This window comes from Ornithorhynchus anatinus, chromosome 2 (assembly GCF_004115215.2).
Source record: "Ornithorhynchus anatinus isolate Pmale09 chromosome 2, mOrnAna1.pri.v4, whole genome shotgun sequence".
Taxonomy (NCBI): domain Eukaryota; kingdom Metazoa; phylum Chordata; class Mammalia; order Monotremata; family Ornithorhynchidae; genus Ornithorhynchus; species Ornithorhynchus anatinus.
This window is the reverse complement of record NC_041729.1, coordinates 133,625,094-133,639,164: the sequence shown is the minus strand read 5'-3', so window position 1 is coordinate 133,639,164 and position 14,071 is coordinate 133,625,094. Positions and strand designations below refer to the sequence as shown.

At 47.6% G+C, this 14,071-nt stretch overlaps 2 non-coding genes across 2 annotated transcripts; both read right to left on the bottom strand.

Annotated features, from left to right (window-relative positions):
- Nucleotides 1-4,851: 4,851 nt before the first annotated feature.
- Nucleotides 4,852-4,989, bottom strand: LOC114809365. Its single transcript, XR_003757152.1, has one exon. It is a non-coding gene; the product is annotated as a small nucleolar RNA SNORA7 (small nucleolar RNA).
- A 4,312-nt stretch (nucleotides 4,990-9,301) lies between these two features.
- Nucleotides 9,302-9,438, bottom strand: LOC114809876. The gene has a single exon (XR_003757648.1). It is a non-coding gene; the product is annotated as a small nucleolar RNA SNORA7 (small nucleolar RNA).
- Between the last annotated feature and the right edge of the window lie 4,633 nt (nucleotides 9,439-14,071).

The window sequence follows — 14,071 nt, the reverse complement described above, 5'->3', positions numbered from 1 at the left end:
TCACAACCCTCTGGAGCACTTGTACGTCTGAATCAATCAGGAGTATTAAGTGAATGCTTATTGTGTAGAGCAGTTAATCAATCGATCAGCAGAGAAGCAGCGTGACTCAATGGAAAGAGCCCGGGCTTGGGAGGCAGAGGTCGTGGGTCCTAATCCCCGCTCCTCCACTTGTCAACTGTGTGACCTTGGGCAAGTCACTTAACTTCTCTGTGCCTCATTCATTCAATAGCATTTATTGAGTGCTTACTATGTGCAGAGCACTGTACTAAGCGCTTGGAATGTACAATTCGGCAACAGAGACAACCCCTGCCCATTGATGGGCTCACGGTCTAATGGGGGGAGACAGACAGACAACAACAATAGCAATAAATAGAATCAAGGAGATGTACATCTCATTAACAAAATAAATAGGGTTCCCTCATCTGTAAAATGGGGATGAAGATTGCGAGCCCCACGTGGGACAACCTAATTCCCTAGTATCTACCCCAGCGCTTAGAACATAGTAAGCGCTTAACAAATACAACGTTAGTATCGTTAGTAGTATTTATTGAGTGCTTAACTGTGTGTGCTGAGCATTTGGGAAAAATATAACAGAGTTGATAGATGCATTTCCTGCCTACGAGGAGCTCTCGGTCAAGCAGCGTGGCTCAGTGGAAAGAGCCTGGGCTTCGGAGTCAGAGGTCATGGGTTCGACTCCCGGCTCTGCCACTTGTCAGCTGTGTGACTGCGGGCGAGTCACTTGACTTCTCTGTGCCTCAGTGACCTCATCTGTAAAATGGGGATTAACCGTGAGCCTCACCTGGGACAACCTGATGACCCTGTATCTCCCCCAGCGCTTAGAACGGTGCTCTGCACATAGTAAGCGTTTAACAAATACCAACATTATTTATAGTATATGTAGATGTCTTATATACCATCTTATTCCTCTAATCTGTAATTTAAGTGTTGGTCTCCCCCCGTAGGCTGTAAACTCTTGAAGGCAAGGATGGTGTCTGCTAACACGTACTCTCCCCAGTGCTAGTACAGGTCTCTGCACACGGAAGATACTTAATAAATACTAATGTTTGATTGAAAATAGAGGTGTTACTTATTGCCCACCTATCTCCACATCAAACAGAAACTCCTTACCATAGATTTTGAAGCACTCAGTCACCTTGAGCCCTCCTACGATACCTCCTTGATCTCCTACCACAACCCAACCAGCACACTTTGCTCCTCTAATGCCAACCTTCTCACTCTACTTCCATCTGGTCTATCTCACCACTGAACTCTCACCCACACTCTGTCTCCTGTGTGGAATGCCCTCCCTCTTCACATCCAACAGGCGATTCTCCTCCCCACCTTCAGAGCCTTAATGAAAGCACGTAACAATAATGACGGGGGTATTTGTTAAGCGCTTACTATGTGCTAAGCACTGTTCTAAGCCCTGGGGTAGATACAACGTCATCCGATTGTCCCACGTGGGGCTCACGGTCTTAATCCCCATTTTACAGATGAGGTAACGGAGGCACGGAGAAGCCAGATGACTTGCCCAAAGTCAAACAGCTGCTAAGTGGAGCTGGGTTTAGAACCCACATCCTCTGACTCCCAAGCCCGTGCTCTTTCCACTAAGCCACACTGCTTCTCTTCTCGAAGTCCTTCCGCAGCTAGGCCCTCATTTCTTCTTCTTCCGCCCCCTCTGCATCACCCTTGCACTTGGATTTATTCCCTTTATTCACCCATCCTTCAGCCCCACAGCACTAGTGTATATAGCTGTAATTTATTTATTTTTATAATAATGTCTGCCTCCCTTCTAGACTGTAAGCTCGCTGTGGGCCGGGAACGTGTCTACCAACTCTGTTATACTGTACTTCCCCCAGGTGCCTAGTACAGTGCTAGTCACACTTCAAGTGCTCAATAAATAACCACTGATCACTACATTAATACTTACGGATTCAATACAGTAATAATAATGGTATTTGTTAAGTGCTTACTATATGCCGAGCGCCGTTCTAAGCGCTGGGATAGATACAAGGTTATCAGGTTGTCCCACGTGGGGCTCACGGTCTTAATCCCCATTTTACAGATGAGGTAACTGAGGCACAGAGAAATGAAGTGGTTTGCCCAATGTCACAGAGCAAATGGCAGAGCCGAGATTAGAACCCACTTCCACTGACTCCCAAGCCCATGTTCTTTCCACTAAGCCTTGCTGCTTCTTACCTGTGATTCAATATGTGATATTTGAATATGTAATAATAATAATGCGATATTTAAGCACTTATCATGTACTAGCGGTGTTCTAAGCACTGGGGTGAATACAGTCCCTGCCCCATCTAGGGCTTACAGTCTTAATTCTCATTTTACAGATGAGGGAACTGAGGCACAGAGAATTAAGTGATTTACCCAAGATCATAAAGCAGACAAGTGGCAGAGTCAGGATTAGGTTGGGGGGGAGGAGGTAATTGTGTGTGTGTGTGTGTGTGTGTGTGTTTATTTATGTCCTTGTATCTTTCTGCCTAATAAATAATAATAATGTTGGTATTTGTTAAGCGCTTACTATGTGCAGAGCACTGCTCTAAGCGCTGGGGTAGATACAGGATAATCGCGTTGCCCCACGTGAGGCTCACAGTTAATCCCCATTTTACAGATGAAGTAACTGAGGCACCGATAAGTTAAGTGACTTGCCCAAAGTCACACAGCTGACAAGTGGCAGAGCCGGGATTCCAACTCATGACCTCTGACTCCCAAGCCCGGGCTCTTTCCACTGAGCCATGCTGCTTCTTGCCCAGTTCATGTGTTTGTCCAAGTCCCACCTCTCCAGACCCTGGCACATCTATGTCTGTGTCCTTTCTCTCTTGAAGCATTAATTCATTCATTCAATAGTATTTATAATAATAATAATGTTGGTATTTGTTAAACGCTTACTATGTGCCAAGCACTGTTCTAAGTGCTGGGATATAATAATAATAGTGTTGGTATTTGTTAAGCGCTTACTATGTGCAGAGCACTGTTCTAAGCGCTGGGGTAGACACAGGGGAATCAGGATGTCCCACGTGGGGCTCACAGTCTTAATCCCCATTTTACAGTTGAGGTAACTGAGGCACAGAGAAGTTAAGTGACTTGCCCACAGTCACACAGCTGACAAGTGGCAGAGCTGGGATTCGAACTCATGACCTCTGACTCCAAAGCCCATGCTCTTTCCACTGAGCCACGTTTACACAAGGTTATTAGGTTGTCCCACTTAGGGCTCACAGTCTTGATCCCCATTTTACAGATGAGGTAACTGAGGCCCAGAGAAGTGAAGTGACATGCCCAAAGTCAGACAGCTGATAAGTGGCGGAGCAGGGATTAGAACCCCTGACCTCTGACTCCCAAGCCCATGTTCTTTCCACTAAGCCACGCTGCTTCTACAACTGGAGGTGCTGGGGATCGAACCGGGGGACTCATACAGGCAAAAGATGCACTCTACCACTGAGCTACATCCCTGAAGCAGCGTGGCTCAATGGAAAGAGCCCGGGCTTGGGAGGCAGAGTTCATGAGTTCGAATCCCGGCTCTGCCACTTGTCAGCTGTGTGACGTTGGGCAAGTCACTTCACTTCTCTGGGCCTCAGTTCCCTCATCTGTACAACTGGGATGAAGACTGTGAGCCCCATGTGGGACAACCTCATCACCTTGTAGCCCCCCAGCGCTTAGAACAGTGCTTTGCATATAGTAGGCACTTAACAAATACCATCATTATCATTATTACTCATTGAGCACTTAATGTGTGCAGAGCACTGTACTAAGTGCTTGGAGAGTACAATTCAGCAACAAATGGAGACAATCCCTACCCAACAACGGAATCACAACAATACCATCATTATCATTATTACTCATTGAGCACTTAATGTGTGCAGAGCACTATACTAAGTGCTTGGAGAGTACAATTCAGCAACAAATGGAGACAATCCCTACCCAACAATGGAATCACAATAAATACCATCATTATCATTATTACTCACTGAGCACTTAATGTGTGCAGAGCACTGTACTAAGTGCTTGGAGAGTACAATTCAGCCACAAATGGAGACAATCCCTACCCAACAACGGAATCACAGCCTAGAGACAGTGACAGAACCGGCGAGGAGAGACACAGAACCAGGCAAAGAAAGGGATGTAGGAGGAGAGAGGCGCCCAGACTCCGTGTGCAGGCTCTCCTTGGCCGACTCAACCTTTGTTTCAGACATAAGGTTTTATCGAGTCTTATCGGCTATAAATGTGCCCTTCCTCACCCTAATTCCCCCAGCCATTCCTTCTTGTTATCTCCATTTCTTTTGTGCGGATTTAAAAAGGTAACTGCTCAAGTTACTCTCTTCTGTTTCAGCATTTTAACAGCAGGTCGAAGGCTTTGTACTGTTGGCTAGTTTAATTTCTTCAGAGACTAGGTTCAGGCCTTATAAATACCATGGACATTTCGCTTTTCAGACTGCAAATTTCACTTTCTCTTACTAGCTGCTGTCCGTCTTTAACCTGACTTAATGACTTAACTGTCTGTCACTGTAGGAAAGCAAAAACAGAAAATTAGGGTAGTCTAAGATGAGGTCTAATATTATCCCTTTACTGATAATTGCGGTGTCTGTTAAGTGCCTAATATATGCCAAGCACCGTGTCTAGTCTTGTGCTGTCGAGTCGTCGCTGACCCACAGTGACTCCATGGACGCATCTCTCCCAGAAGGCCCCACAGCATCTGCAGTCGTTCCGGTAGCGGATCCGTAGAGTTTTCTTGATAATAATAAGGAAGTGGTTTACCACTGCATTCTTCCGTGCAGTCAACTTGAGTTTCCGCCCTCGACTCTCTCCCATGCTACCGCCGCCCAGCACAGGCAAATTTTGAGTTGCAGCAGCTTGCCTTCCACTCGCTAGCCACTGGTCAAGCTAAGAATGGAATGAGTTTGCCTCTGCTTGACTCCCCCTCCCAGAGCTGAGACTGGTAGAGTTCGGGAAACTCTCCAGGTGTGATCCTGAGAGGAAAGCAATGGGCTAAAAACAAGTTATTCAGGTTGGACGCAGTCCCTGTCTCACAAGGGGATCACAGTCTTTAGGAGGGAGTATTCATTCATTCAATAGTATTTATTGAGCGCTTACTATGTGCAGAGCACTATACTGAGAGTACAATTTAATCCCCATTTCGCAGTTGAGGAAACTGAGACCCAGAGGAGACTTTCCTAAGGTCACATAATCACACAGCAGGCAAGTGGTGGAGCCAGATCCTCTGACTCCCAGGTCCATTCACCTTCCACTAGGCCTTGCTGCTTCTCAAGATAATCAGGTCCTACATGGGACTCACCGTCTAAGTACGAGGAAGAACAGATCTTGAATCCCCATTTTGCAGATGAGGGAACTGAAGCACAGAGAAGTGACTTGTCCAAGATCACACAGCAGATAAGTGGCGGAGCATGGATTTGAACCCAGGTCCTCTGACTCCTTGACTGATCCTTCATTTCCTTTCCGCACCCTCCCTTCTGTTTCTCCTAGGTGCTTGGAACTGTACCCGCTAAGCACAGAATATTCATCTGACTCAAGCCCACAGCACTAATGTCCCTGCTTCTGGAATTCATTATTATTATTATTGTATTTGTTAAATGCTTACTTTGTGTCAAGGATTTTTCTAAGCTCTGTGGTGGATACAAGCTAAACAGGTTGGACATGGTTCCTATCCCACATAATAATAATAATAATAATGTTGGTATTTTTTAAGTGCTTACTATGTTCAGAGCACTGTCTTAAGCCTGGGGTAGATACAGGGTAATCAGGTTGTTCCACGTGAGGCTCACAGTCACTCCCCATTTTACAGATGAGGGAACTGAGGCCCAGAGAAGTTAAGTGACTTGCCCACAGTCACACAGCTGACAGGTGGCAGAGCCTGGATTCGAAACCGTGACATGGGGCTCACAGTCTTATTCCCCATTTTCCAGCTGAGGTAACTGAGGCCCAGAGAAGTGAAGTGACTTGTCCAAGATCACACAGCAGACAAGTGGCAGAGCTGGGATTAGAAAGGCCCAGAGAAGTGAAGTGACTTGTCCAAGATCACACAGCAGACAAGTGGCAGAGCTGGGATTAGAAACCAGGTACCTCCGACTCCCAGGCCCGGGCTCTATCCACTAGGCCATGCTGCCTCCCTAATTTATGTTAGTTTGTCTCTCCCTTCAGGGTTTTTGCGGGCAGAGATCATGTATAAAAATCTATTCTTACTGCACTTTTCCAGTTTCCTTAGAACAGGGCTTAGAACATAGTAAAGTTCAGTAATAGTAAAGTTCATAGTAAGTGCTCAGGAAATACCCCTGATGGATTGATTGATATGTGTGTGTGTGAGTGTGTGCACTGTTTAATTGTAACTCAAGTAACTGAGTTTCTGAGGTTGGAGACAGGATTCCCTTAGAGAAGGAGCTTACATGAGAGCAGACTGGATAATCCAAAACTAGGTGGATAGTAAAAGGCATAAAGGACCTCAAGAGCAGTTGTCTCATGCTGTCGGGTCGTCTCCCACCCATAGTATCGCCATGGATACACCTCTCCACCTCCATCTGCAATCATTCTGGTAGTGTATCAAGAGAGTTTTCTTGGTAAAAATATGAAAGTGGCTTACTACGGTTTCCTTCCAAGCGGGAAATTTGAATCTCTTCCCTCGACTCTCTCCCATGCCTCTGCTGCCCAGCACAGGTGAGTTTTGACTTGCAGCAGATTGCCTTCCACAGCCCAAGCTAGAAATGGAATGGACAGGCCTCTGCTTGACTCTCCCCCCTGTAGCCGAGACCGGTAGAAGACTGGAAACTCTCTAGGTGTGACCCTGTGAGGGGAATCCAAAACTAGGTGGATAGGAAAAAGCACAAAGAGGTCAAGAGCAGTTACTTGAGACTTTTGGCTTGAGCTACCGGCTTGCAGCAGCGAAGGCAGAAAGGTGACTTCCCTTATACCCTACTCTCTCACGTGCTTAGTACAGTGCTCTGCACACAGTAGGTGCTCAATAAATATGACTGATAAATTGATTCTCGTTTCCCATAGCTGCCTGTCCTGCCTTAGTGGCTCAGCTCCTCGTCCCGTGCCAGGTTGAAGCTGCTGTTCCTTGATTCCTTGATTCTATTTATTGCTATTGTTCAGGTCTGTCCGTCTCCCCCCATTAGACCGTAAGCCCGTCAAAGGGCAGGGACCGTCTCTATCTGTTACCGATTTGTACATTCCAAGCGCTTAGTACGGTGCTCTGCACATAGTAAGCGCTCAATAAATACTATTGAATGAATGTTCCTACTCTCCAAGAGTTTCGATGCTGGGGGAGTATCGAGAAGCGAGGCCTAGTGGAAAGACCACAGACCTGGGAGTTAGGGGACCTGGGTTCTAATCCAAACTTCGCCACTTGTCTGCTGTGTGGCCTCGGGCAAGTCGCTTCACTTCCCTGTGCCTCAGTTTTCTCATCTGTAAAAAGGGATTCAGTGCCTGTTCGGCCTCCCATCTGTAAGCCCCAAGGGAACAGGGACTGTGTACAACCTGATTATCCCCAGCATTTAATGTATTGTTTGGCAGCGTGGCTTAGTGGAAAGAGCCTGGGCTTGGGTGTCAGAGGTCATGAGTTCGAATCCCAGCTCTGCCACTTGTCAGCTGTGTGACTGTGGGCAAGTCACTTCACTTCTCTGGGCCTCAGTTACCTCATCTGTAAAATGGGGATTAACTGTGAGCCTCACGCGAGACAACCTGATGACCCTGTATCTCCCCCAGCGCTTAGCACAGTGCTCTGCACATAGTAAGCGCTTAACAAATACCAACATTATTATTATTATTATTATTGTTGGCACATAGCACTTAAATGTCTTGTAAGAGAAGCAGCGTAGCTCAGTGGAAAGAGCCTTGACTCGTCTCTCTCGTTCACCCCACGCATCCTATCCGTTACCGAGACCTGCCGGTCTCACCTTTACGATATCGCCGAGATCCGCCCTTTCCTCTCCACCCAGACGGCCACCTTACTGCTACGGGCTCTCGTTATATCCCGGCTAGACTACCGTGTCGGCCTTCTCTCCGACCTCCCTTCCTCCTCTCTCGCCCCGCTCCGGTCTATTCTTCACTCCGCTGCCCGGCTCATCTTCCCGCAGAAACTTTCTGGGCCTGTCACTCCCCTTCTTAAACACCTCCAGTGGTTGCCTATCAACCTCCGCTCCAAACAAAAACTCCTCACTCTAGGCTTCGAGGCTCTACATCACCTCACCCCTTCCTACCTCCCCTCCCTTCTCTCTTTCCACCGCCCACCCCGCACGGTCCGCTCCCCCGCCGCCCACCTCCTCACCGTCCCCCGGTCTCGCCCGTCCCGCCGTCGACCCCCGGGCCGCGTCCTCCCGCGGTCCCGGAACGCCCTCCCTCCTCACCTCCGCCAAACTGATTCTCTTCCCCTCTTCAAAACCCTACTTAAAACTCACCTCCTCCGAGAGGCCTTCCCAGACTGACCTCCTCTTCTCCCTCTACTCCCTCTACCGCCCCCCACTTCACCTCTCCGCAGCTTAACCCTCTTTTCCCCCCGTTTCCCTCTGCTCCTCCCCCTCTACCTTCCCATACCCTCGGCACCGTACTCGTCTGCTCGACTGTATATATTTTCATTACCCTATTTATTTTGTTAATGAAATGTACATCGCCTCGATTCTATTTAGTTGCCATCGGTTTTTAGGAGATGTTCTTCCCCTTGACTCTATTTATTGCCATCGTTCTTGTCTGCCCGTCTCCCCCGATTAGACCGTAACCCGTCAAACGGCAGGGAGTGTCTCTATCTGTTGCCGAGTTGTTCATTCCAAGCGCTTAGTACAGTGCTCTGCACATAGTAAGCACTCAATAAATACTAATGAATGAATGAATGAATAAATGAGCCTGGGCTTGGGAGTCATAGGTCATGGGTTCAAATCCCAGCTCTGCCACTTGTCAGCTGTGTGACTGTGGGTAAGTCACTTCACTTCTCTGTGCCTCAGTTACCTCATCTGTAAAATGGGGATTAACTGTGAGACTCACGTAGGACAACCTGATTACCCTGTATCTACCCCTGTGCTTAGAACAGTGCTCGGCACATAGTAAGCACTTAAATACCAAAATTATTATTATTATCTTATGCCGGCCAGTCATCTCTGTCCTGTAGTGACATCTCTCCCAGAAGGCCCCACCTACATCTGCAACCGTTCTGGTAGTGTATCCAGAGAGTTTTCTTGGTAAAAATATGGAATTGGTTTACCATTGTTTCCTTCCACACAGTAAACTCGAGTCTCCGCTCTTGACTCTCTCCCATTCCGCTGCTGCCCACCACGGGTGAGTTTTGATCTGTAGCAGATGGCCTTCCACTCGCTAGCCACTGGCCAAGCTAAGAATGGAATGGGTAGGCCTCTGCCTGACTCTCCCTCCTGTAGTCTAGCTGGTAGAGTGCTGGAAATTCTCCAGGTGTGACCCTGAGAGGGGACTTAAATGCCACTGTTATTTTTCTTATGCCAATAATGTATGATATTTTTATTATTTTTCCTAGACTAAGCAATGGTATTTAGAGGAGGTATTCTTTTCCCAGATCTCTCTCTCTCTGTCCTCGCTCCACCCCAGGCAGCCATTTTTATTGGGTCTTCCTGCCTCAGACTCGGCTGTCCTTGCTCCTCTGAATGTAGGGGTCCCTCAAGGTTCAATTCTTGGTCCCCTTCTATTCTCCGTCTACGCTCACTCCCTTGGAGAACTCATTCGCTCCCATGGCTTCAACTCTCATATCTATGCAGGTGACACCCCAATCTATATCTCCTCCCCTGTTCCCTCCCTCTCTACTTGGATGTCCTCCTGCCACCTAAAACTCAACATGTCCAAGACAGAGCTCCTTATCTTCCCTCCCAAACCCTGTCCTCTCCCAGACTTTCCCGTCACCGTGGATGGCATAATAATAATAATAATAATGTTGGTATTTGTTAAGCGCTTACTATGTGCAGAGCACTGTTCTAAGCGCTGGGGTAGAGACGGGGTCATCAGGTTGTCCCACGTGAGGCTCACAGTCTTCCTCCCCATTTTACAGATGAGGTCACTGAGGCACAGAGAAGTGAAGTGACTTGCCCACAGTCACACAGCTGACAAGTGGCAGAGCTGGGATACGAACCCATGACCTCTGACTCCCAAGCCCGTGCTCTTTCCACTGAGCCACGCTGCATACTACCCTTCCCGTCTCACAAGCCCACAACCTTGGTGTCATCCTTGATTCCGCTCTCGCATTCACCCCACGCATCCAATCCGTCACCAATTCCCGCCGGTCTCACCTTCCCAACATGGCCAAGATCCGCCCTTTCCTCTCCATCCAAACCGTACCACGTTAATACAATCACTCATCCTGTCCCGACGGGCTTACTGTATCAGCCTCCTTTCTGACCTCCCAACCTCCTGTCTCTCCCCACTTCAGTCCGTACTTCACTCTGCTGCCCGGATTATTTTTCTACAGAAATATTCTGGGCATGTGACCTCTCCTCCTCAAAAATTTTCAGCGGTTGCCAATCAACCTCTTTATCAAACAAAAACCTCCTCAAAACTCCCCATCACCTTGTCCCTTCTAACCTCACCTCCCTTCTCTCCTTCTCCACACACTCCGCTCCTCTGGTGCTAATCTTCTCCTCACTGTGTCTCGTACTAGCCTGTCTCACTGCCGACCCCTGGACCAGGTCCTACCTCTGGCCTGCAATGCCCTCCCTCCTCAAATCTGCCAAATAATTGCTCTTCCTCCCCCTTCAAAGCCTTAATGGAGGCACACCTCTTCCAAGAGGCCTTCCCAGACTAGGCCCCTTTTCCTCAGCTCCCCTTCCCTTCCACATCCCCTCAACTCACTCCCTTTGCTCTCTCCCCCTCCGCCCCCCCAGCACTTATGTATATATCTATAATTCCGTTTATTTATATTGATGCCTGTTTACTTGTTTTGATGTTTGTCTCCCCCTTTTAAACTGAAATCCCGATGTGGGCAGGGCTGAATTGTACTTTCCAAGTGCTCTGCACACAGTAAACACTAAATACAATTGAATGAATGTAGTACTTTATTGTTCAGTCATTGAATTAATCAATGGTTGGGCACTTTTCAGGCCGAGTATTTCCCACATAGTGAGGAACTCCTGAACACCTTAGGAAGGAGGTGTTAAGAGAATTCTATTCTAGTCAGTGATTTATGTTCAGCTCCCACTTAGTGCTATATTTTGCTGAACCTTTTTGCAGTGTGTGTGACAGGGACCGACCAAGCCTAATTACAGTCACATATTCTTTCCCATCACTTAGCACAGTGCTCATGACACAGAAAGTGTTTAATTAATGCTACTACTACAGCCAAATAAGGACTATGAACTACTACTAATTGTGGTATGTAAGCACTTACTCTGTGTTAAGCAATGTACTAACTGCTGGGGTATATTAAGAATAATCAGGTTTGACACAGTCCCTGTCCCACACGGGACTCACAGTCTAAGTAGGAACGAGAACATACGTTGAATCCCCATTTACAGATGTGGGAACAAAGGCCCAGAGATGTTAAATGATTTTCCCAGGGTCACACAGCAGACTAGTGGCAGAACCGGGATTAGAACCCATGTCCTCTGATTCCCACGCCCTTGCTCTTTCAACCAGGCCATGCCATTACTCCTAAAGAAGCAGCGTCGCTCAGTGGAAAGAGCCCGGGCTTGGGAGTCAGAGGTCATGGGTTCTAATCCCCGCTCTGCCGCTTGTCAGCTGTGTGACTTTGGGCAAGTCACTTCACTTCTCTGTGCCTCAGTTACCTCATCTGGAAAATAGGGATCAAGACTGTGAGCCCCACGTGGGACAACCTGATCACCTTGTATCCTCCCAGTGCTTAGAACAGTGCTTTGCACATAGTAAGCGCTTAACAAATACCTCCATTTATTATTATTATTATTATCAGTTCTATTATTGCTACTAGTACTATTATTGTGTACCTTCCCTAGGAAGGTCAGCAGGCGACCGAAAGCTTAGAATGAAAAGAGCAAAAACTTTGCTACGTCTCTTAAACGAACTCAATCTAACAATAGGCAGGGATGGCCCAGGGGATGTTGATTCATTCAATAGTATTTATTGAGTGCTTACTATGTGCAGAGCACTGTACTAAGCGCTTTGAATGTACAATTCGGCAACAGAGACAATCCCTGCCCGGTGACGGGCTCACATTCTAAACGGCTGACTGATGTGGGTCTCTGCCTGGGGAACTGAGATGTCATTGTGGGCGTGAATGTGTCTGTATCGTTATACTGTACTCTCCCAAGTGCTCAGTACAGTGCTTTGCACACGTAAGCGCTCAGTAGATATGATATCCAGGAAGATGCAGAGGTGACACCCAACTGCCCCAGGCAGCTTCCTTGCTGTCTCATCATGGATGCTAGTATGATCAGCAGCTTGGCTTAGTGGAAAGAACACACAGGCCTGGAACTCAGAGTACGTGGGTTTTAATTCTGGCTTCACCACATGTCGCCTGTGTGAACTTGGGCAAGTCACTTCACTTCTCTGGGCCTCAGTTACCTCATCTGTAAAATGGAGCTTAGGACTGCGAACCCCACATGAAACAGTGACAGTGTCCAGCCTGATTAATTTGCATGTGCAATTTACTTGGCACATAGTAAGTGTACAACAAATAATGCAATTATTATTATTTTTCAAGGTCTACACAGCCCAGCAGTGCTCAGGAAATACAAATCTCTCCCAGTTGCCCTCCCTCCCTCTGAATTTTCAGGGAGTCTATTTCCTTGTTTCTTTCCATCCTTCTCCCTCCTCCCATGCTCTTATATTCTCCAGGCATGGGAGGGGTCAGTGGCAACCGGGTGCCAAGATAATCATAATAATAATATTGATGGTATATGTTAAGTGCTTACTATGTGCCAGGCACTGTTCTAAGCACTGGGATAAATACAAGGTTATCAGGTTGTCCCACGTGGGGCTCACAGTCTTCATCCCCATTTTACAGATGAGGCCACGGAGGCACAGAGAAGCGACATACCCACAGTTACACAGCTGACAAGTGGCAGAGCCAGGATTAGAACCCAAGACCTCTGACTCCCGAATCTGTGCCCTTTCCTCTAAACCATACTGTTAATCGTACTACCATCCACTACCAGATGTGACTAGCACTGACTTTTTGGGCAAGGGCCTAGGCCTTAGGCATCCAACTGATGGGGTGCAGAATCACCATCATCGTTGCGGTATGTGATAAGCGCTTACTATGTGCCAAGCACCATATTAACACCTGGGGTAGACAGAAGATAAGCAGGTCCCTCATGGGGCTCTGACGAGTATATTTTGCACTTTGTGCAAAACAACATGCTAAACCTGATGCCTTTTGGCATATCGATTCCTGTAATCGCAGCCGGGTGTACAGATAGGCTCCGAGAGAAGAACAGATGATAATATATATCGTTTTTATTATGACTATTGATTTGCCCAACACTCTACTGTCTGACTCTATGTAAGGGATGTCAGGTTTATAGCCCCTACTAGGCTACCCGAAATCTCAGACCCTGCAAGCGAGCCAGGGTTATGCTCTTGCTGTGGCCGGGGTAGAGGGTCGAAGAAAAATGAGCTAAGCCGAAGACGCCGGCATTAACTTGGCCCCGGGACCCACTTCTTGAGACGAACTCTTTTTAACATTAACTTGACCTCTAATCTACTTCCTAAACTAACTCTTTCAATAAACTCGACCCCCAGCCTTAACAAGGCAGCCGGCCGGATTAGCAATCGAAGATGGGAAAACCGGAGAAGAAGGAAAATTGCACTGTCAAGCCCCAAATGATAAAACCAAGCATACCCGGAAGACGCTCGATGTTACAGTCAACAAGAAGAGTATAAGGGGAGGGGGAAATGAGACCCGGGTTGCTGCTCGCTGTCCTCCGAAGGGAAGGCAGAGACAGCCAGGGCCCCGGGGACCTCTTAGGCCGGGGACGCCGGTGCCGGTCCACCTCGTTAAGGACCCGAACACCGGATGAGATCCATCACCTCGCTGTAGGACAACTCTATGCCTGTTTTGGGAGGGGTTCGGTTGCGTTTATTGCTATAGCTGAATCTCTGACTTTCTTTTGATTGCACACTG